A 23,653-nucleotide genomic window follows, 5' to 3' on the forward strand; every position below is an offset into this window, starting at 1 on the left:
CTGGGTCACAACAATGCAATAAGGCTTTCGTTGACAATCTTATAACCTCAGGTTAAGTATACAAAAGGAAAACTGAAGTCCTAAATCAGGCAAGTGGGAGATTACTTTACATATTTAAACTTCAATTTGCTGGAAAACAATACTCCTGGCATTATCCGAAAGAAAATACAGAGAAACTCGAATCACTAAAGACCTTCGGCTTTCATGATCACCCTTTGTTCTAAACTAAAATCAATGGAAGAAGATAGGGAAGAGGCAGGCGCGCAAATCGAAACCATTCGTATCCAAAGGGGCAATAAAATTTTTTTCGTAAATTCTTTCTCGTCTCCTTGTTGAAAAATAAATGTCTTCCGATATATGCGTGTGTGTGTGTTTTTTTAAACAAAGTTCAATACAACTGTGTTTTTAAAAAGCTCAAGCGCAAATAATTTACGCTTTCACTATAATTGTATTTACAGCTGTATGAAGTTCGTTTTAAACGGGCCGAATTCAAAATTTCGTAATTATTACGTACTAATTAAACTTACTCACTATAAAACTTACTGTCTATGAATTAAAAAAAACTCCCGCATGAAAAGCAATTTGCTAGTCAATTCTGAAAGCTACCATATCAGTAAGGTTGCTTGATTGCAACATAACAACTTACTGATTTTCTTAATTCCCGGCAATAATGTAGAGCGTGTTTTAGACAAATTGAGAAAAATGAAAAAAATGGTGTCGGCCGCAAATAATGATGCTACTGAGGAAATAATTAACGTTTGGAGTTTCATGATCATGCCCTGAGCTTTAAGTGTTAATATCAAATGACAAAAAAAAGAGGACAAAAGTATATATGTTTTTTTTTCATTGATATCATTTGAGACAGCCCAGGACTTCTTTTCCCAGGTTTAAAGGCAGTGACTAAACTGGGACAAATCATATCGATTTTTCCGTGTTCACCTTCCATCTGCTTGGCAGCTGATAGAGAGAAGCTTTATATAAATAGATAACAAATGTTTAAGGGACTAACTTAACTCTAATTGGTTGGTTTTCAACTATTCATAAAATTAATGAATGTTTGCGAATTACGGAGCTGATGATGACAGGTAGTAAAACTGCAGTTTAAAAAGAGAAGCAATTCGGGCGAAATAGTCACTACATCCTTAAGCTCAAAGCGTCAAGATGAAGGGAAAAATGGCTTTGTTTTGTATTATTTTGATAGTCATTTCTTCAGTGTTGGAGATAAAGGCTATTTCCATAACCAAAAGTGTCCGCCGCAGAAGTAGACAGAAGAATAGACAGGTAAGTGAATCTCCAAGACAAACATTTTACCCACAAAAAGTTACAGTCCATGTTACCTGACTGGCACAGGTCAGATACTGCCGAGCATATTTTGGATTCATGGTTCTGGCTTGCGCGATTCAAGGCCAAATTTTTAGTGGGAGTATAGTTCACCCAGCCCATGGGTCCGTGGTGCCTGCATATTCGTAATTTGGTCAAGTCCAATTTTTAATAATGAAAAGCCCGAACTACTTAGCAGCCGTTCTTGTACCATTTAACACATGTTACGGGGAAATCAGATCTGACTGAGATCCCGTTCTCTTCAGTGTTTAAACTCTCTTGACAAAATCCATCAACGTAGGTAATACTTAAGAAGTATCCTTCTGGCTGTCTCTGATTATAGCCACCCTCGAATGTACGCAGTTGCATGAGTCGATAGCGACAACCAGGCACCTTAAGGCCCATTCACAGGAGTCTGAATCTTTAGTGAGATTCGTGTTGCAATCTTGTTGCGATTTCCAATTTCACAGCTATTTTTCGCTGCGAAAGCCGCGTCGTTTCCAAATTGTGCAATATTTGATGTGCCTGTACTCGAATCATCCAAGGAAGAATAAAACTGCCGGGCGAGAAGAGAAGAGTTTCTGGACAAAAAAAGTCACCTACTTTCAGAGAAGAACTACGAGATTAAACAGTTATTTAAGCAACTCAACATCTTTATATGGGAGAACCAACAAGAAATCTTTTCGAATATGACCCAAAGTTTATTGATGCCTTTCGTGATAGATGAAAACCTTCTTTGAATAAAATGGGTTAAGCGATTAAGAAACGTCTAATGGAAACCTTACGTCGGTACTGCCGACGGGTTCTGGACAAAAACATGAAACCGACGAACTTTAAGTCACATACTTTCAACGCAGATATTTATTGATATTAGACAGCAAACTCAACATCTTTATGGGAGAAACAACAAAAAATCTTTTACAAAAGTACAAAGTTTTTTTGGCTTTTAAACCTCTTGCCTCCGGCTCCACTTCTTTAATTAACGTTCACAAAATGTATGAAACTTTGTCTTGTTTCAATGTATCGTGGAATTTGCAAAATATCTGTAAATTTACATTTCGCTTCCATTTTAGACAACAACTAGGAAGGAAGCCGACACATCAGGATATAAATCAACAGACGTGAGGCTGCCAATGCAGGTGAATATCTAACTCAAGAGATAAAAATGTATGATGATGTGTAAAAGGACAAAAAAATCACGTGCCATGTGTTTTGAAAGACAGGCAAGGGCAGACCACCCCCCCCCCTTTCCGTTCCCAGTATATGCCTTTAAATTTTTTCTTCGAATTTTAATGTAGGCTCTTCCGTTCTGTCTCCTGTGAAATAAAAGGAAATGTTTTTTGCAACGCATCGTCTTTATCCACGTGACATTTGATTAAATGCTTGTTGCATTACTGCTTTTTAAGAGGACAATCGAGTATGAAACCTCTTTCCCACGCTTTTGTTCTAGACTGGCTTTTTAAGTCAGAGTGTGATCTTCATGTGATTAATTAGTATTTCATGTATGAATCAAATAGTTCTTTAAATAATCAACTGTGAGTTTGCAGTCAAAATGGAACTAGAATAAAACAAAGCTTTCTGGGAGACATCCTTATGGGTTGCTAATTTTTTTGTTTCTTATCCTTTTTTTTTTAAGGGGGATCAATCATTGTCAGCCAAAAGCATATGCCGAATGGCACGCGAGCTGGACTGCAAAAAATGAGAGTGAACTGGCTTGGCGACCTAAGTTAAGCGGTACACTTGGCAAAAGCTAAGTGACGAGTGGACTGTCAAGTGTTAAAAAAAGAGAGAAAGTTAAATAAACGTGTACAAGAGACTAAAAACGTTATTAGTTATCTTTCAGTCTTTCTTTCATGAGTTTATTGGTAATCTTACAAACAAGGGGGAGCCTGGAAACATTTAAAGAAATGTACATGCGCACTTTAAGGGTCTGAAAACAATATAAGTTTAAAACGACTGTATTTTGTATATCTTTTCTTTAATGTTATAAAAGTAAGGTCCAAAATATAGGAGGGGTGTTTCACCTGAGATTCAAACACCAAAAGAGGTGTTTAACAAACCCAAAACAAGGAGGCATGAGTTGTTTAGACTGACCGAGAGACTTTCTTCCAAGAAAATTACGGTAAATTCGTAGCGTAAGCCGTTTGTCAGTTGACAGATGTTTGTTAACACAACACCGAACAAGCTATTCTATTTTGTCCTCAAGGAACGCTTGTGTAAACTAAGAGTGTCCAAACATCCTTTAAGTTGCAACTAACAATTTTAGCCTGAAACTGTGTACAGAAAGTATGCATTTATTGTTTGTATTTTTGTCCATTTTTTGTTTTGGTATAAATTTAGGTTAAACGGAATTAATGAATAACGGCGATAAGTTAGTGGCATGAATTTTCTCGAAGTGATCAGCGATCACTCAAATGTGGAGATTAATTAAATTCAGTTTGTCGGCGGCAAGAGTGTATTTATAAGAAAGGTTTCATCTCGTCCCTTTTTTTGTAGTTTTTATTGCGCTCAGCATGGTATCCAGTAATTTAAGTTCAACGCAACAATTGCTTAAATGATCTCGTCCCTTTTTTTTTATAGTTTTTATTGCGCTCAGCATGGTATCCAGTAATTTAAGTTCAACGCAACAATTGCTTAAATGATCAAACTCCGTTTGTCTTCCCCTCACAATATTTGTCTTTTTATTTTGACTTATTTTCCTGCCGCCTCTCTCGAGTCAACTGAGGCCCTTTTTTTATTCTGGTGTATACTGAAAGCGCACCTATGACGCTTGACATCCATCAGGCCCTAAAGGCTGGTTTTCACTAGCGCATAAGCATAATCATAAGCACAAGCACAAGCACATGTGTAAGGAAGTGAAAACTGGGTCGACATAAGCATCAGCATAAGGAGCATAAGCGCAAGAAAAACGGACAAGTTCGCTCTTCTTGTGCTTGTGTTTTTGCTTATGTCGTAGCTTTGGCTAGTGAAAACTGGGTCGATATAAGCACAAGCATAAGCACAAGGCCGTGGACCAATCATAGGTGACTTTGACCCAGACCTCATGCGAACATATCAAAAGCAATATGGCGGATGCTTTGTCCGTCATCTTGTTTATCATCGGATCGAGGAGAGCTGGTATCGAGAATTGAGTCAAATATACCATTCTGCGTGTGCGTATGTCCTTATGCTTATGCTTATGCGCCAGTGAAAAGCAGGCTTAAGAGTTGTACCGGTCCCTGGGCGTACTCCCTATAATGGTCTATGGTCTACTTTTTTCAGGCTTCAGTTATATGAAGGGTACAGAAATCTGTCATTTTGGTTTGTTAAAAGATCTAAAAGGGCTTACGAGGATTAATTTTATAGCAGAGAAAAAGTCGAGAAAATTTCCTGGTTTTTGATTTATTCATATTTAAATGACAGTGCAACAGCAGTTAAAAGGGATGCAAAGTTCTAAACAAGGTATGTGAAGGGGATACCATTTGTTAATGAAAGGTATACGAAAGGGGTATTTCCTTCAAAAATGGTATATAAAATGGTGAGGGGTTAGACCCCGGAGTCTACCTTTCGACCACTCCCGTAATCGACTAGCTCTAGTTACGACCGTTTTAACTTAAACGTTGTGATGAAAAGCTCTCGCAAGCGACCGCGACTACTTTTGGGATTACCCAACTGTACTTTTTCTTTGTGTTTAAGCTCTCGTAAGCGACCACTCAACTCATTCTTGCATTAATATTTAGACTTGTAGTTGGTCTAAAAGATTGGACGCAAATTTTAACCGTGTCTATAATTCAAATCAAACAATAAACTTGTATTCCACAAATCAGTTAACTTTAGAGCACATTCATGTGACTTTTGAGGGAAAGGCTACGTGATTTTAGAGAAAAATAATTTGGAAACAGTCTAAGCTAAGAGTGAACTTAATCTTACATCGAGTTGATAGCCTTATATGTATCTTGAATGTTACGAAAGTAAGATACAAAATACGAAGAGTGTTACGCCTGATTTATATTCAAACACCAGAAAATTTGTCTAACAGACTAATATCAAGACACAGGCGCGTCGACCGACTAGAGACTCCCTTCCCAGCAGATAACTGGCTATAACTGAACAAAAAGTGATCGCGAGCGTCTGGGGACAAGGGAGAACATTTTCTACGTAGACAATAGATCATAAAAAGATCTGCCTAAACAATTTCTAAATCGAAGGGAATGCGTGGGTTAAATCTTGGTTTGCCGGCATAGCAAGTCCAATTGGAAAGTTAAACGAACGTGTCCCAACTTTCTCAATCCTTTCTCAACGAAGTAGGGTAAAAGCGCTGGTTGCGGCCAATAAATGGCTTATCACCTCGCCGGATGGTCTTTGTTCAAGAGAAACGGAAGTCCGGCAATAAATCAACGGCGTTCGAACGTCTGCTAAGCCAAGAGGACTGTCAGATCGATATGTTATTATCTGGCCTAGGTAATATCTATGACCCCAAAAACAAAAAATAGTAATAAAGGGTACGTTATCAGCGGCTTCAGCCCCGAAAGTGTTTGATCTTAGCTAGAGAGAATGAGCTTGGTTATTGAGCAGATTAGCTTGTTTGCACTCAGACCAAAAGTAATAAGAAGAACCCCTTGTCTTTATTTTACCTTATATAAGTGCGTATATAATTTGGGGTTAATTTCTTTTTTTTAAAAGATATGGAAATAGCCAGTGCGATTATCCAAGGAGGCGATACTTTATTCCTTATTACTAGTCCAAACCACTGCCTTTTTTCTTTTTAATGAACAAGTTCCTGTTTCGGTGTCGATCGTAATATGTTAATCTGCTTTCTGCTCATTACTAATTAATAATTAATGAATGAGACACCATAATTCTTCATAATTCTCCAAATAGCAGATGTCGCCCTTCGAGATGTGTTCTTGCGGTTCTTGCCATTTTTTTAGCTATAATTTCGCCTAGTTCTTACTCTTGAAACGAGTGAAATGTCCGCCATTTTTTGTTTTCGCAACCCAAACAACTCAAACTCGTCCCCAGGTCTCCTCGGTTAAGTTAACGATGCCTTAACCTGCAAGAACGCTGCATTTTTGACGTCACTTCCTCGTTAAACACAAAATTCTTCCAATTAGGTCATCAGTAAATGGTTATGGTGAATTATGCGTGTGCTTTTAGCCAATCAGTATCAGGGAAATATTTTGAATGAATAATAACGATAAATAACAAGTTGCAAATGAATCACGTGGCATCTGGCTCCTCTTACATATCATTCCATGTTTCTGCCCATCATCAGCAGACTGTTAAAATTCTCCTATTTTTCCTGTAAGATCATCGAAATGGAGCGCCATTTTCATGGTGGCTCTACGTGATCAAGCAATATGAGAAAGTCTGCCGTCCTGCTTTTGTTTATCCTTGTTTCGATGGCGACGTATCTTTTGTTACTTTCTTCCTTATTTCCTACAAGAAAACGGGAGCTGATGATCGTAGAGCGCTATTACTTTAATCGTACGGGAAAGCACTGCGATGTTCGATTTGACTGGGGCGAAATGTGTCCTAAGTCATACAGAGAACTTGGAGGGAGATGCGACTTGATCAATGGAGCATTCTACTGTCCCGACATTCGCCATCAAACAAAGACCACTACGCGACAAGCACAGCTTGTCATGACACGAATGTTGCGTGTCTTCCATCTGCTCGCTCAGAAGCACAGTCTAACGTACTGGCTTGGGCATGGAACTTTACTGGGCGCCGCCAGACATAAAGGGTTTATTCCTTGGGATGATGATGTAGACATTTTCATGCCTCTAGAAGATTATATAACTTTTTTTCAATCTGTAGCAAAGGAACTCCCTGAGGATATTTTCTTCCAAAACGTGGTCAGCGATCCTGCGCTCAAACCCAAAGGCGACGAAGTTAAAACGTATGGATTACATTAGCACAAAATTGTCGGGATTTATGAACGAAGGTGGAACCCTAGACTTAGGGACAGGAATAGTTGCTATAGATACTGCAAGGCATTTAATTGCAGATGGCACGATGGCTTAATGGTTGATATCTTCGTCAACCCAAGTGTAAGCTGGTCGGTCTACCCCCTCAAGCTCATGGAATTCGAAGGATTTCTGTTTTTTGTTCCTAGCAACTGGAAGAAGGAGTTAGTTGACATGTTTGGAAAAAAATGGTTTGAATTTCCAACTGATAAAAGGCCTGGTGGAAACCTGGATACATTTCACGGTTGCGAAAAACTTAAAAGATGAAAGTGAAACTATTTGCATTTGGTCGAAAATGTCAGGGCCATAAATAAATGTCAAAATCAAAATAGTAATAAAACAAGTTGGTTCCCAGCCGGCGGGGTAGTCTCGCTTTCTTAATTGTATGAGCTCACAAACGTGTGTGAGGTGTTGTGTTACAACCGTCGGTTAGAAGATTATAAAGGTTTGTTAAGACCTTTGTATGGGATCGCGACTGACTTTTGAATAACTTACCAGTAGTTATAAAACGATGTTTTCCAGACCAACTCGCATACTCCCCACCAATTATCCAAGTCATCTCCCAAGTCATTCGTCATATCAGATTTCCGCAATTAATTCCTGTCATAAATTTCGCACACGCTTCTGGGCCACGATTAAAGAAAAATTTTTTGAAACGATTTTAATCGGAAAATGATAAAGCCTACTTTTTTCCTATTTAATCTCTGTTATAAAAATCACCCACTATTTAATCTCTGTTATTTTTTTCATATTTATTTCTATCATTTATGACAAGAAACAGAATTCCCTAATTATTTATCATGCATTGCTACCTTCTAAGTCCGATATTCACCTGCATTAGCCGCTTTACGACCGTTGATTTGTATCCTGATGTGTCGTCCTGCTCAGCTCGTTCCTAAAATCAAAGTGTAAGAAGATAAATTTACATTTATCTGACAAGTTCTCATAATCTATTGCCATACGCTAAAAACTCATATAGTTTTTTAACTTGAATAAGAGAAGTGGAAATTAATGGAAACACATGAATTAGAATCTAAAAAATAAAAAGATGCCAAACTATAAATTATACCTTATCCCTAGTTAATCCATGCCGTAAAATTATTGTGATAAATGCTTGAAAAAAGTATTTTTTTAATACATAACAGAAATTTTTACAAGAATATATACATATCTAACTAAAAAGATAGAAATGTACGATGATAAAAAGACCACCAAAATCACGTGCCATTTGTTTTAAAAGAACGGGAAAGGCAGAACATCCCCCCCCAGTCTATGCCTTTAAATGTTTGCTTCCTGTCTCCTCTGAAATGAAAGGAAAGGTTGTATGCAACGCATCAGCCTTATCCGTGTCACATTTTTTTTCATGCTTAACGCATTATAGTCATTTTAGTTGACAATCGAGTATGAAAGCAGTTGTTTTAGGGTTTTGTTCCAGACTGGCTTTTTCAAGTTTTCCTCAGAGTGTGAACTTCACGTGATTAATTAGCTGCCAATTGACATATCAACTGTATGTTGGCAAAGTTTGCAGTCAAAATAACACTGGAATAAAACACATCTTTCTCGGAGAGTTCCTTATGGGTTGTTAATTGTTTTAGTTTCTTTTACTTTATTTTTAAGGGGAAGCAACCATTATCAGCAAGAAGCATATGCCGAATGGCACGCGAGCTGGAATGCCAACAAGGAGAGTAAACTGAGCTTGGTGACCTGAGTTAAGCGGCACTTGGCAAAAGCTAAGCGACGAGTTATATAAAATAACTGTCAATTGTTAAACAAAGACAGCAAGATAAATAAGGGTGTAAAAAGAAGACAAAAAAAATGTAGTTAGTAGTCTTTCTTTCTTGACGAACGGTTTTTTGATAACCTTAACCCTGAAAACCTTTAAAGAAACGAGGATGTGTACCGGTCTGAAAGCAATGTAAGTTTCATGAGACAAAGCCACTGTATTTCGTATTTCTCGTGTTGAATGTTTATTATTATTATTATTATTATTATTATTATTATTATTATTATTCAATGAAGAGTGTTACGCCTAATATTCAAACACCAGAAAATGTGTTCAACAAACTAAAAATGAGGAGACAAGGCACAGACGTGTAGGCTGACTAGAGACTTCCTTCCCAGGGCATAACTAGAGCTAACTAGCTATGAGTGAGCGTTCGAACATCTGCTAAGCTAGAGAGGACTGTGAGAACGACATGTTATTATCTGGCCTAGGTAATGTCTATGACTCCAAAAACAAAAATAGTAATCACAATTACGTTATCAGCGGCTTCAGCCTCGAAAGTGTTGATCTTAGCTAGAGAGAATGAGATTGGTTATTGAGCAGAGTAGGTTGTTTGTACTCAGAACAAAAGTAATAAGAAGAACCACTTGTCTTTATTTTACCTTATCTTAATGCGCATATAATTTGGGGTTAATTTCTTTTTTTTTAATGGCATCGAAATGGCCAGTGCGATTATCCAAGGAGGCGATATTTTATTCCTTGTTACTAGACAGTCCAAATAACTGCCTTTTTTCACTCTAATGAACAAGTCCCTGTCGATCGTAATATGTTAGTCTTTTTCTGCTGTTTATTAATGATAAATAACAAGTTGCAAATGAATCACGTGGCATCTGGCTCCTCTTACATATCATTCCTTTTTCTCCCCATCATCAGTAGACTGTTAAAATTCTCCTATTTTTTTCCGTAAGATCATCGAGATCGAGCGCCATTTTGTAATTTGTTTCAAATGTACCAAGGGCGCGGATGCTTCAGTGTTTATAGCGGTGGGTGGATGAAGGCGAGAAAAGTAGAGGGACTTTCGCAATAACACTGCAGATTGGGTTAATGGAGCGCGATGGTCTAACTAAGAATGGATCGGATTGGTTGTTGGACAGTAGACGTTAATTTGCATTGAAAACGGTTTGACAGGTTGGATAAGCATCATAAACTAGTAATGACTGTTTGTAGCGCACGTTCTCGACGATCTTTAAGTAGAAATAAGGGACTATGAACATTCTACATCATCAGTAAAGGTCCCCCGTAAAATTTCTTAATCGGCGATAGCTGGTAATCCAGAAACACTTTTATCCCGGGGGGAGCTCATTGGCTGAGTTTGGGTGAAAGCGTGCTGCTGAAGCCTTTAAAACCTGTCCCTGTTTAAGACAAGACATTGTTCATTTTACTCAAGAAATCTTATTTTATGAGCCTGATTCGTTTCTTTTTGCATACAGAGTTAGACCGCTCGGGATATGCAGTTCGCGTCACTCAACGTTTCTTTCTGTCATGAATGGAACGGTAGCTATCTTCTTAACTAGTCATAGTTCAGTAGTTTAATTAACTCGAGCTAATGTTTTCCCAGTGTTGTGGATTGTTTAGTGTAGCATTAATGTTTTGAGTAAGTTTTTTTTTTATCTGATTCGATAATAAAAAACTACTATGAAGGTGAAAATAAACCTAGCGGTTGAATAAACAACCTTTGTCAAAGGTTGTAAAAGAATCTGAAAAAATTCAGGCTGTTTCCAAGTGAAATTAAAAATCTCACTTCTCTGACAGGATCACAATTTTACTGTCGTTAATAAAAAAAACTGTTTCCAATTTTTCTGACTAGGGTCACAACACTACAATAAGGCTTTCGTTGACAATCTTATAAGCTAGTAGAATATACAAAAGGAAAACTGAAGTCCTAAATCAGGCAAGTGATTACTTTACATATTTAAACTTCAATTTGCTCGATCTTCCTTAAAACAATACTCCTGCCGTTATCCGAAAGAAAATACAGAGAAACTCGAATCACTGGAGACCGTCGACTATCATGATCATCCTTCGTTCTAAACTAAAGTCAATGGAAGAAGATAGGGAAGAGGCAGGCGCGCATATCGAAACCATTCGTCTCCAAAGGGGCAATAAAACTTTTTTTGTAAATTATTTCTCGTCTCTTGTTGAAAAATAGATATCTTCCGATATATGCGTGTGTGTGTGTGTGTGTGTGTATTTTTCTCAAACAAGTTTTTAAAAAAGTTCAAGCGCAAATAATTTACGCTTTTACTATAATTGTATTTACAGCTGTATGAAGTTCGTTTTCAACGGACGGGCCGAATTCAAAATTTCGTAATTATTACGTACTAATTAAACTTACTCACTATAAAACTTACTGACTATGGATTAAAAAAACTCCCGCATGAAAAGCAATTTGCTAGTCAACTGAAAGCTACCATATCAGTAAGGTTGCTTGATTGCAACATAACAACTTACTGATTATCTTAATTCCCGTCAATAATGTATAGCGTGTTTTAGACAAATTAAAAAAGATGAAAAAAATGGTGTTGGCCACAAATAATGATTCTACTGAGCAAATAATTAACGTTTGGAGTTTCATGATCATGCCGTGAGCTATAAGTGTTAATATCAAATGACAAAAAAAAGAGGACAAAAGTATATAGGTTTTAGACATCCTAGGACTTTTTTTCCCAGGTTCAAAGGGAGTAACAAAACTGGGACAAATCATATCGATTTTGCCGCGTTTACCTGCCATCTGCTTGGCAGCTGATAGAGAGAAGGTTTTTATAAGTAGATAACAACTGCTTAAGGGACTAACTTTACTCCAATTGGTTGGTTTTCAACTATATTCATAAAATTAATGACTTTTGCGAATTACTGAGCTGATGATGATAGGTAGCAAAACTGCAGTTTAAAAAGAGAAGCAATTCGGGCGAAATAGTCACTACATCCTTAAGCTCAAAGCGTCAAGATGAAAGGAAAGATGGCTTTGTTTTGTATTATTTTGCTAGTCATTTCTTCAGTGTTGGAGATAAAGGCTCTGTTATTCCACCAAAGAGTCGGCAAAACACAGGTAAGTGAATCTCCAAGACAAACATTTCACCCACAAAAAGTTACAGTCCATGTTACTTGACTGTCACCAGGTCAGGTAATGCCGAGCATATTTTAGATTCTTGGCGCTGGTTTGCGCGATTCCCGGCCAAATTTATAGTGGGGGTATAGTTCACCCAGCCCATGGGTCCGTGGTGCCTGCATATTCGTAATTTGGTCACGTCCAATTTTTAAGAATGAAAAGCCCGAATTACTTAGGAGCCGTTCGTGTATCATTTAAGCACATTTTACGGGGAAATCCGATCTGACTGAGATCCCGTTCTCTTGTTTAAACTCTCTTGACAAAATCCATAAACTTAGGTACGGCTTAAGAAGTATCCTTCTGGCTATCTCTGATTATACGAATGTACGCAGTTGCAAGAGTCGATAGCGACAACCAGGCACCTTAAGGCCCATTCACAGGAGTCTGAATCCTTAGTGTGATTCGTGTTGCAATCTTGTTGCGATTTCCAATTTCACAGCTATTTTTCGCTGCGAAAGCCGCGTCGTTTCCAAACTGTGTAATATTTGATGTACCCTGTCCTCGAATCGTCCAAGGAAGAATAAAAATGCCAGGCGGGAAGAGAAGAGTTTCTGGACAAAAAAGGTCACCTACTTTCAGAGCAGGACTATGATATTAAACAGTTAGTTAAGCAACTCAACATCTTTATATGGGAGAACCAACAAGAAATCTTTTCGAATATGACCCAAAGTTTATTGTTGCTTTCGTGATAGATGAAAACCTTCTCTGAATTAAATGCGTTAAGCGATTAAGAAACGTCTAATGGAAACCTTACGTCGGTACTGCCGACGGGTTCTAAACAAAAAGTCATATACTTCAACTCAGATATTTGATATTAGACAGCAAACTCAACAATTCTATGGGAGAAACAACAAAAAGTCTTTTGCAAAGACCCAAAGTTTCTTTGGCTTTTAAATTTCGAACTACATTTGATAAAACCTTCTTCAAATGGGTAAATCCATTGAGGAACGCCTAATTGAAACTTGAATGGCATAAACTTTAGTTTGGCCAATTACTTTTAAACTTCATTCCTTCGGCTCTACTTCTTTTATTCACGTTCAAAAAATGTATGAAACTTTGTCGTGTTTCAATGCACCTTGGAATTTGCAAAATATATGTAAATTTACCTTTCGCTTTGATTTTAGAAACTAGCTAGGAAGGACGCCGACACATCAGGATATAAATCAACAGACGTGAAGCTGCTAATGCAGGTGAATATCTAACAGATAAAAATGTGTGATAATGTGTAAAAGGCCAAAAAAATCACATTTGTTTTGAAAGACTGGCAAGGGCAGACCATCACCCCCCCCCCCCCTCCCAAGCTATGCCTTTAAATTTTTTCTTCGAATTTTAATGTAGGCTCTTCCGTTCTGTCTCCTGTGAAATAAAAAGAAATGGTTTATGCAACACATCGTCTTTATCCACGTGACATTTGATTTAATGCCAGTTGCATTACTGCTTTTTAAGAGGACAATCGAGTATGAAACCTCTTTCCCACGCTTTTGTTCGAGACTGGCTTTTTCAAGTTTTAGTCAGAGTGTGATCTTCATGTGATTAATTAGCATTTCATGTATGAATCAAATAGTTCTTTAAATAATCAACTGTGAGTTTGCAGTCAAAATGGAACTAGAATAAAACAAAGCTTTCTGGGAGACATCCTTATGGGTTGCTAATTTTTTTGTTTCTTATCCTTTTTTTTTAAGGAGAAACAACCATTGTCTGCCAGAAGCATATGCCGAATGGCACGCGAGCTGAACTGCAAAAAATGAGAGTGAACTGGCTTGGCGACCTAAGTTAAGCGCTACACTTGGCAAAAGCTAAGTGACGAGTTGACTGTCAAGTGTTAAAAAAAGAGAGAAAGTTAAATAAACGTGTACAAGAGACAACAAATGTTGTTAGTTATCTTTCAGTCTTCCTTTCATGAGTTTATTGGTAACCTTACAAACAAGAAGGAGCCTGAAAACATTTAATGAAATGTGCATGCACACTTTAAGGTTCTGAAAACAATATAAGTTTAAAACGACTGTATTTTGTATATCTTTTCTTGAATGTTATAAAAGTACGGTCCAAAATATACGACGGGTGTTTCGCGTAATATATCAAACATGAGATGTAGTGTTTCATCACCAGATGAAACACCGAGAAGAGAGTTGAAAATACGACGCGCAGCGGAGTATTTTTGACGAACTTCGAGGTGTTTCATCTGGTGATGAAACAATGTGTCGAATGTTTGATATTTGTTCTCAAACAAAATCATTTTTGAAGGAGAAATTAAGGATGCAAATACTAAGCAGTGTTTCACCCGATTTCCAAACACTCATTAAACATTAATTTCCTTTGTATTTTCTTAATGAATTATTAATGAGTTTGAGAACTGAGATTCAAACACCAAAAAAGGTGTTTAACAAACCCAAAACAGGGAGGCACGAGTTGTTTAGACTGACCGAAAGACTTTCTTCCAAGAAAATTACGGTAAATTCGTAGCGTAAGCCGTCTGTCAGTTGACAAATGTTTGTTAACACAGCACCGAACAAGCTGTTCTATTTTGTCCTCAAGGAACGCTTGTGTAAACTAAGAGTGTTCAAACATCCTTGTAAGCTACAGCTGAAACTAACAATATTAGCCTGAACCTGTGCACAGAAAGTCATAGAAAAGCATTATTTTATTGTTTGCATTTTTTGTCTATTATTTTGTTTTTGCATAAAGTTAGGTTAAACGGAATTAATGAATAACGGCGATAAGTTAGTGGCATGAGTTTTCCCGAAGTGATCAGCAATCATTCAAATGTGGAGATTAATTAAATTCAGTTTGTCGGCGGCAAGAGTGTATTTATAAGAAAGGTTTTATCTCCCTTTTTTGTAGTTTTTATTGCGCTCAGCATGGTATCTTGTAATTTAAGTTTAACGCAACAATTGTTTAAATGATCAAACTCCGTTCAGTGTCTTCCCCTCACATTATATTTGTTCTTTTATTTGGACTTATTTTTTGAGTGGAGGGAGGGCCTTTTTTCATTGTGGTGTATACTGAAAGCGCACCTATGACTCTTGACATCCATCAGGCCCTAAAGGCTGGCTTTCACTAGCGCATAAGCATAATCATAAGCACAAACACATGTGTAAGCAAGTAAAAACTGGGTCGGCATAACTATAAGCGCAAGAAACACGGACAAGTTCGTTGTTCTTGGGCTTATGCTTATGCTTATGTCGTAGCTTTGGCTAGTGAAAACTGGGTCGATATAAGCACAAGCATAATAAGCACAAGGCCGTGGACCAATCATAGGTGACTTTGACCCAGACCTCATGCGAACATATCAAAAACAATACGGCGGATGCTTCGTCCGTCATCTTGTTTATCATCGGATTGAGGAGAGCTGGTATCGAGAATTGAGTCAAATATGCCATTCTGCGTGTGCGTATATCCTTATGCTTATGCTTATGCGCCAGTGAAAAGCAGGCTTAAGAGTTGTTCCGGTCGCTGGGCGTACTCCCTATAATGGTCTATGGTCTACGTTTTTCAGCCTTTAGTTATATTAAGGGTACAGAAATCTGTCATTTTGGTTTGTTAAAAGATCTAAAAGGGCTTACGAGGATTAATTTTATAGCAGAGAAAAAGTCGAGAAAATTTCCTGGTTTTTGATTTATTCATATTTAAAAGCCGGTGAAACAGTAGTTAAAAGGGATGCAAAGTTCTAAACAAGGTATGTGAAGGGGATACCATTTGTTAATAAAAGGTATAGGAAACTGCGGTATTTCGTTCAAAAATGGTATATGAAATGGTGAGGGGTTAGACTCCGGAGTCTGCCTTGCGACCACTCCCGTAATCGACTAGCTCTAGTTACGACCGTCTTTGTAAAAATTTGACTTAAACGTTGTGATGAAAAGCTCTCGCAAGCGACCGCGACCACTTTTGGGATTACCCAACTAGACTTTTTCTTTGTGTTTAAGCTCTCGTAAGCGACCACTCAACTCATTCTTGCATTAATATTTAGACTTGTAGTTGGTCTAAAAGATTGGACGCAAATTTTAACCGTGTCTATAATTCAAATCAAACAATAAACTTGTATTCCACAAATCAGTTAACTTTAGAGCACATTCACTAGAGACCGACTAGAGACTCCCTTCCCAGCAAATAACTGGCTATAACTGAACAAAAAGTGATCGCGAGCGTCTGGGGACAAGGGAGAACATTTTCTACGTAGACAATACATCATAAAAAGATGTGCCTAAATAATTTCTAAATCGAAGGGAATGCGTGGGTTAAATCTTGGTTTGCCGGCATAGCAAGTCCAATTGGAAAGTTAAACGAACGTGTCCCAACTTTCTCAATCCTTTCTCAACGAAGTAGGGTAAAAGCGCTGGTTGCGGCCAATAAATGGCTTATCACCACGCCGGATGGTGTTTGTTCAAGAGAAACGGAAGTCCGGCAATAAATCAACGGCGTTCGAACATCTGCTAAGCCAAGAGGACTGTCAGATCGATATGTTATTATCTGGCCTAGGTAATATCTATGACCCAATAAACAAAAAGTAGTAATAATAGGTACGTTATCAGCGGCTTCAGCCCCGAAAGTGTTTGATCTTAGCTAGAAAGAATGAGCTTGATTATTGAGGAGATTAGCTTGTTTGTACTCAGACCAAAAGTAATAAGAAGAACCCCTTGTCTTTATTTTACCTTATATAAGTGCGTATATAATTTGGGGTTAATTTCTTTTTTTTAAAAGGTATTGAAATAGCAAGTGCGATTATCCAAGGAGGCGATATGTTATTCCTTATTACTAGTCCAAATCACTGCCTTTTTTCATTTTAATGAACAAGTTCCTGTCGATCGTAATATGTTAATCTGCTTCGGCTGCTCTTTACTAATTAACAATTAATGAATGAGACGCCATAATTCTTCATAATTCTCCAAATAGCAGATGTCGCCCTTCGAGTAGTGTTCTTGCTGTTCTTGCCATGTTTTTAGCTATAATTTCGCTAGTTCTTACTCTTGAAACGAGTGAAATGTCCGGCATTTTTTGTTTTCGCAACGAAACCAACTCAAACTCGTCCCCAGGTCTCCTCGGTTAAGTTAACGGTGCCGTAAAGGGGCTATGTCACCCCACACGCATGCGCGAGCCAATGAAAACAAACTTGAAAAAGTCGGCCCGACTTTTTCAAGTTGTGTCGGAGATTTTGGAAGGCTGTTTTTATCTGTCTAAATCTCAGCCATCGTTCGATAGTTAGCGAAGTTTTGTATTAAGAATCGTTCTATGGTGATTACAGAATAATGTTTTGGCGTTATTTTGAAATTGTTTGCCTGTGGAATGTTTTTACGTGGATTTACTGTGTCCTCTTATCAGCGGCCGTTGTAATGGCAGAGTTAATGACGGCTACTCCACAATGGGTGATGGAATCTTTGACGGAATCTTCCCTATAGTTCACAGAACCTTTCTATTGAGTTATTTTAGAGGCTGCTGGCTCTTGGATTTTTCTTGCGCTCAAAGTATGTGGACATATAATGAAGCGGCTATCGAGTTGGCGGCGGCCGTTTTTTGTAAACGATTACAAGAGCATCAGGCCATGAGTTTCGTGACGAAACTAAACTCCTGGCGAAGGAAACATTATAAAATTCGGCTAGATTCCTTCTTGTATTTATCTGGATTCACGGCAAAGATAAACACGACCGTTTGCTCGTCCAGATTGTTCTCAACGGACTTAGAGAGGCACCTTAGTTAGTACGATCGAGTCAGATCCTGACGAGTTAGATCCTGTAAATGCCATGTTTTTGAACTGTTTGTGTTCGAGCATATTTTTGGAAAATAGCAGAGTTTACTTTCCCTTTTTATCAACGGACTGCTTATAGTGGGGTAGTACTGACCAATGATGCTTGGTTCTGTTTTTCTCGACGTCGCAGTGATTGATGTCTCTTGTTCTATCAGCATCTAAATTATAAAATCACTAGCGACAGACAAGTCTAATTGTTAATGATTTGAAACAGTCTTGGTCTTTAGCTTCGGTCTAGCGTCTTTTGTAGCTCGTTTGTAAAATACAACTTCGATTTATTTTGTTGAATAAGACAACATGTTGTTGTTGAATTTTTGTTTGCGCTCTATTTTATGAATGGCATGCGTTTTTACTTCAAAACTACAAGTAAAATTGTCGTCACAGTTTTATTCTTGATCTAGCCAGTAACCAGAGAAGAAACGTTCCGTAAATTCTATCGAAATATCCCTTATCTAAACCCATTTCGCTCGTTAACCTCTCTAAATTCGGAGCCTTGGACGTGACGGAGAACATGGAGAAAGTCACGCGTTAAAAACAATAGAATTTTGTTGAAAGTAATTTGCATAACCTCAGAGCGCACATGGAGAAAGTCACGCGTTAAAAACAATAGAATTTTGACAGTTGAAAGTTATTTGCATAACCTCAGAGCCCACGCTCTCCAGCTGACATAGCCCCTTTAACCTGCAAGAACGCTGCATTTTTGACGTCACTTCCTCGTTAAACACAAAATTCTTCCAATTTGGTCATCAGTAAATGGTTATGGTGAATAATGCTTGTGCTTTTAGCCAATCAGTATCGGGGAAATATTTTGAATGAATAATAACGATAAATAACAAGTTGCAAATGAATCACTTGGCATCTGGCTCCTCTTACATATCATTCCATGTTTCTCCCCATCATCAGTAGAGTGTTAAAATTCTCCTATTTTTTCCGCGAGATCATGGAGATGGAGCACCATTTTCATGGTGGCTCTACGTGATCAAGCAATATGAGAAAGTCTGCCGTCCTGCTTTTGTTTATCCTTGTTTCGACAGCGACGTATCTTCGGTTACTTTCTTCCTTATTTCCTACAAGAAAACGGAAGCTGATGATCGTAGAGCGCTATTACTCTAATCGTACGGGAAAGCACTGCGATGTTCGATTTGACTGGGGCGAAATGTGTCCTAAGTTATACACAGAACTTGGAGGGAGATGCGACTTGATCAATGGAGCATTCTACTGTCCCGACATTCGCCATCAAACAAAGACAACTACGCGACAAGCACAGCTTGTCATGACACGAATGTTGCGTGTCTTCCATCTGCTCGCTCAGAAGCACAGCCTAACGTACTGGCTTGGGCATGGAGCTTTACTGGGCGCCGCCAGACATAAAGGGTTTATTCCTTGGGATGATGATGTAGACATTTTCATGCCTCTAGAAGATTATATAACTTTTTTTCAATCTGTAGCAAAGGAACTCCCTGAGGATATTTTCTTCCAAAACGTGGTCAGCGATCCTGCGCTCAAACCCAAAGGCGACGAAGTTAAAACGCATGGATTACATCAGCACAAAATTGTCGGGATTTATGAACGAACGTGGAACCCTAGACTTAGGGACAGGAATAGTTGCTATAGATACTGCAAGGCATTTAATTGCAGATGGCACGATGGCTTAATGGTTGATATCTTCGTCAACCCAAGTGTAAGCTGGTAGGTCTACCCCCTCAAGCTTATGGAATTCGAAGGATTTCTGTGTTTTGTTCCTAGCAACTGGAAGAAGGAGTTAGTTGACATGTTTGGAAAAAAATGGTTTGAATTTCCAACTGATAAAAGGCCTGGTGGAAACCTGGATACATTTCACGGTTGCGAAAAACTTAAAAGATGAAAGTGAAGCTATTTGCATTTGGTCGAAAATGTCAGGGCCATAAATAAATGTCAATAAAATAAGTTGGTTCCCAGCCGGCGGGGTAGTCTCGCTTTCTTAATTGTATGAGCTCACAAACGTGTGTGAGGTGTTGTGTTACAACCGTCGGTTAGAAGATTATAAAGGTTTGTTAAGACCTTTGTATGGGATCGCGACTGACTTTTGAATAACTTACCAGTAGTTATAAAATGATGTTTTCCAGACCAACTCGCATACTCCCCACCAATTATCCAAGTCATCTCCCAAGTCATTCGTCATATCAGATTTCCGCAATTAATTCCTGTCATAAATTTCGCACACGCTTCTGGGCCACCATTAAAGAAAAATTTTTTCAAACGATTTTAATCGGAAAATGATAAAGCCTACTTTTTTCCTATTTAATCTCTGTTATAAAAATCACCCACTATTTAATCTCTGTTATTTTTTTCATATTTATTTCTATCTTTTATGACAAGAAACAGAATTCCCTAATTATTTATCATGTATTGCTACCTTCTAAGTCCGATATTCACCTGCATTAGCCGCTTTACGACCGTTGATTTGTATCCTGATGTGTCGTCCTGCTCAGCTCGTTCCTAAAATCAAAGTGTAAGAAGATAAATTTACATTTATTTGACAAGTTCTCATAATCTATTGCCATACGCTAAAAACTCATATAGTTTTTTAACTTGAATAAGAGAAGTGGAAATTAATGGAAACACATGAATTAGAATCTAAAAAATAAAAAGATGCCAAACTATAAATTATACCTTATCCCTAGTTAATCCATGCCGTAAAATTATTGTGATAAATGCTTGAAAAAAGTATTTTTTCAATACATAACAGAAATTTTTACAAGAATAGATACATATCTAACTAAAAAGATAGAAATGTACGATGATAAAAAGACCACCAAAATCACGTGCCATTTGTTTTGAAAGAACGGGAAAGGCAGAACATCCCCCCCCCCCCCAGTCTATGCCTTTAAATGTTTGCTTCCTGTCTCCTCTGAAATTAAAGGAAAGGTTGTATGCAACGCATCAGCCTTATCCGTGTCACATTTGATTTCATGCTTAACGCATTATAGTGATTTTAGCGGACAATCGAGTATGAAAGCAGTTTTTTTAGGGTTTTGTTCCAGACTGGCTTTTTCAAGTTTTCCTCAGAGTGTGAACTTCACGTGATTAATTAGCTGCCAATTGACATATCAACTGTATGTTGGCAAAGTTTGCAGTCAAAATGACACTGGAATAAAACACATCTTTCTCGGAGAGTTCCTTATGGGTTGTTAATTGTTTTAGTTTCTTTTACTTTATTTTTAAGGGGAAGCAACCATTATCAGCAAGAAGCATATGCCGAATGGCACGCGAGCTGGAATGCCAACAAGGAGAGTAAACTGAGCTTGGCGACCTGAGTTAAGCGGCACTTGGCAAAAGCTAAGCGACGAGTTATATAAAATAACTGTCAATTGTTAAACAAAGACAGCAAGATAAATAAGGGTGTAAAAAGAAGACAAAAAAAATGTAGTTAGTAGTCTTTCTTTCTTGACGAACGGTTTTTTGATAACCTTAACCCTGAAAACCTTTAAAGAAACGAGGATGTGTACCGGTCTGAAAGCAATGTAAGTTTCATGAGACAAAGCCACTGTATTTCGTATTTCTCGTGTTGAATGTTTATTATTATTATTATTATTATTATTATTATTATTATTATTATTATTATAATAATAATTATTATTATTATTCAATGAAGAGTGTTACGCCTAATATTCAAACACCAGTAAAAGTGTTCAACAAACTAAAAATGAGGAGACAAGGCACAGACGTGTAGGCTGACTAGAGACTTCCTTCCCAGGGCATAACTAGAGCTAACTAGCTATGAGTGAGCGTTCGAACATCTGCTAAGCTAGAGAGGACTGTGAGAACGACATGTTATCATCTGGCCTAGGTAATGTCTATGACCCCAAAAACAAAAATATTAATAACAGGTACGTTATCAGCGGCTTCAGCCTCGAAAGTGTTGATCTTAGCTAGAGAGAATGAGATTGGTTATTGAGCAGAGTAGCTTGTTTGTACTCAGAACAAAAGTAATAAGAAGAACCACTTGTCTTTATTTTACCTTATCTTAATGCGCATATAATTTGGGGCTAATTTCTTTTTTTTTAATGGCATCGAAATGGCCAGTGCGATTATCCAAGGAGGCGATATTTTATTCCTTGTTACTAGACAGTCCAATTAACTGCCTTTTCTTTTTCATTCTAATGAACAAGTTCCTGTCGATCGTAATATGTTAGTATTTTTTCTGCTGTTTGTTAATGATAAATAACAAGTTGCAAATGAATCACGTGGCATCTGGCTCCTCTTACATATCATCCCTTTTTCTCCCCATCATCAGTAGACTGTTAAAATTCTCCTATTTTTTCCGCAAGATCATCGAGATCGAGCGCCATTTTGTAATTGGTTTCAAATGTACCAAGGGCGCGGACGCTTCAGTGTTTATAGCGGTGGGTGGATGAAGGCGAGAAAAATAGAGGCACTTTCGCAATAACACTGCAGATTGCGTTTAAGGAGCGCGATGGTCTAGCTAAGGATGGATCGGATTGGTTGTTGGACAGTAGACTTTAATTTGCATTGAAAACGGTTTGACAGGTTGATTAAGCATCATAAACTAGACTTGGTCAATATGACTGTTTGTAGCGCACGTTCTCGACGATCTTTAAGTAAAAATAAGGGACTATGAACATTCTACATCATCAGTAAAGGTCCCCCGTAAAATTTCTTAATCGGCGATAGCTGGTAATCCAGAAACACTTTTATCCCGGGGGGAGCTCATTGGCCGAGTTTGGGTGGAAGTGTGCTGCTGAAGCCTTTCAAACCTGACCCTGTTTAAGACAAGACATTGTCCATTTTAGACAAGAAATCTTATTTTATGAGCCTGATTCGTTTCTTTTTGCATACAGAGTTGGGAAATTTTTCAAATTTATAGCACTGCACTAAATGTTTTGGAAGAAACTGTTGGAACCACAAATAAGTGTAGACCGCTCGGGATCTGCAGTTCACGTCACTCAATGTCATGAATGGAACGGTAGCTGTCTTCTTAACTATTCATAGTTCAGTAGTTTAATTAACTCGAGCTAATGTTTACCCAGTGTTGTGTATTGTTTGGTGTAGCATTATTGTTTTGAGTAAGTTTTTTTTTTTATCCGATTCGATGATAAAAAAAACTATGAAGGTGAAAATAATCCTAGCGGTTGAATAAACAACTTTTGTGAAAGGTTGTAAAAGAATCTGAAAAAATTCAGGCTGTTTCCAAGTGAAATTAAAAATCTCACTTCTTTGACAGGATCACAATTCGACTAAAAAAACTGTTTCCAACTTTTCTGACTGGGTCACAACACTTCAATAAGGCTTTCGTTGACAATCTTATAAGCTAGTAAAGTATAGAAAAGGAAAACTGAAGTCCTAAATCAGGCAAGTGAGAGATTACTTTACATATTTAAACTTCAATTTGCTGGATCTTCCTTAAAACAATACCCCTGCCGTTATACGAAGGAAAATATAGAGAAACTCGAATCACTGGAGACCTTTGAAGGAGCAATAGATTTTTTTTTTTAAAATTCTTTCTCGTCTCCTTCTGGAAAAATAAATGTCTTCCGATATATGCGCGTGTGTGTAAGTGTGTGTTTTTTTAAACAAAGTTCAATATCAGTGTGTTTTTTAAAAAAGTTCAAGCACAAATAATTTATGCTTTCACTATTGTATTGACTGCTGTATGAAGTTCGTTTTAAACGGGACGAATTCAAAATTTCTTAATTATTACGTACTAATATGCATGAAAAGCAATTTGCTAGTCAACTGAAAGCTACTATACC

At 37.7% G+C, this 23,653-nt stretch overlaps 1 long non-coding RNA gene and 2 pseudogenes across 1 annotated transcript; all 3 read left to right on the forward strand.

Annotated features, from left to right (window-relative positions):
• Positions 1–1,079: 1,079 nt before the first annotated feature.
• Positions 1,080–3,143, forward strand: LOC140944957 (uncharacterized). Its single transcript, XR_012166713.1, has 3 exons — positions 1,080–1,281; positions 2,394–2,459; positions 2,957–3,143. It is a non-coding gene; the product is annotated as an uncharacterized lncRNA (long non-coding RNA).
• A 3,513-nt stretch (positions 3,144–6,656) lies between these two features.
• LOC140943735 (uncharacterized) lies at positions 6,657–7,634 on the forward strand (annotated as a pseudogene).
• An 11,190-nt stretch (positions 7,635–18,824) lies between these two features.
• Positions 18,825–19,779, forward strand: LOC140943645 (ribitol 5-phosphate transferase FKRP-like; annotated as a pseudogene).
• Positions 19,780–23,653: the final 3,874 nt, after the last annotated feature.

This window comes from Porites lutea, chromosome 7 (assembly GCF_958299795.1).
Source record: "Porites lutea chromosome 7, jaPorLute2.1, whole genome shotgun sequence".
Lineage (NCBI taxonomy): Eukaryota > Metazoa > Cnidaria > Anthozoa > Scleractinia > Poritidae > Porites > Porites lutea.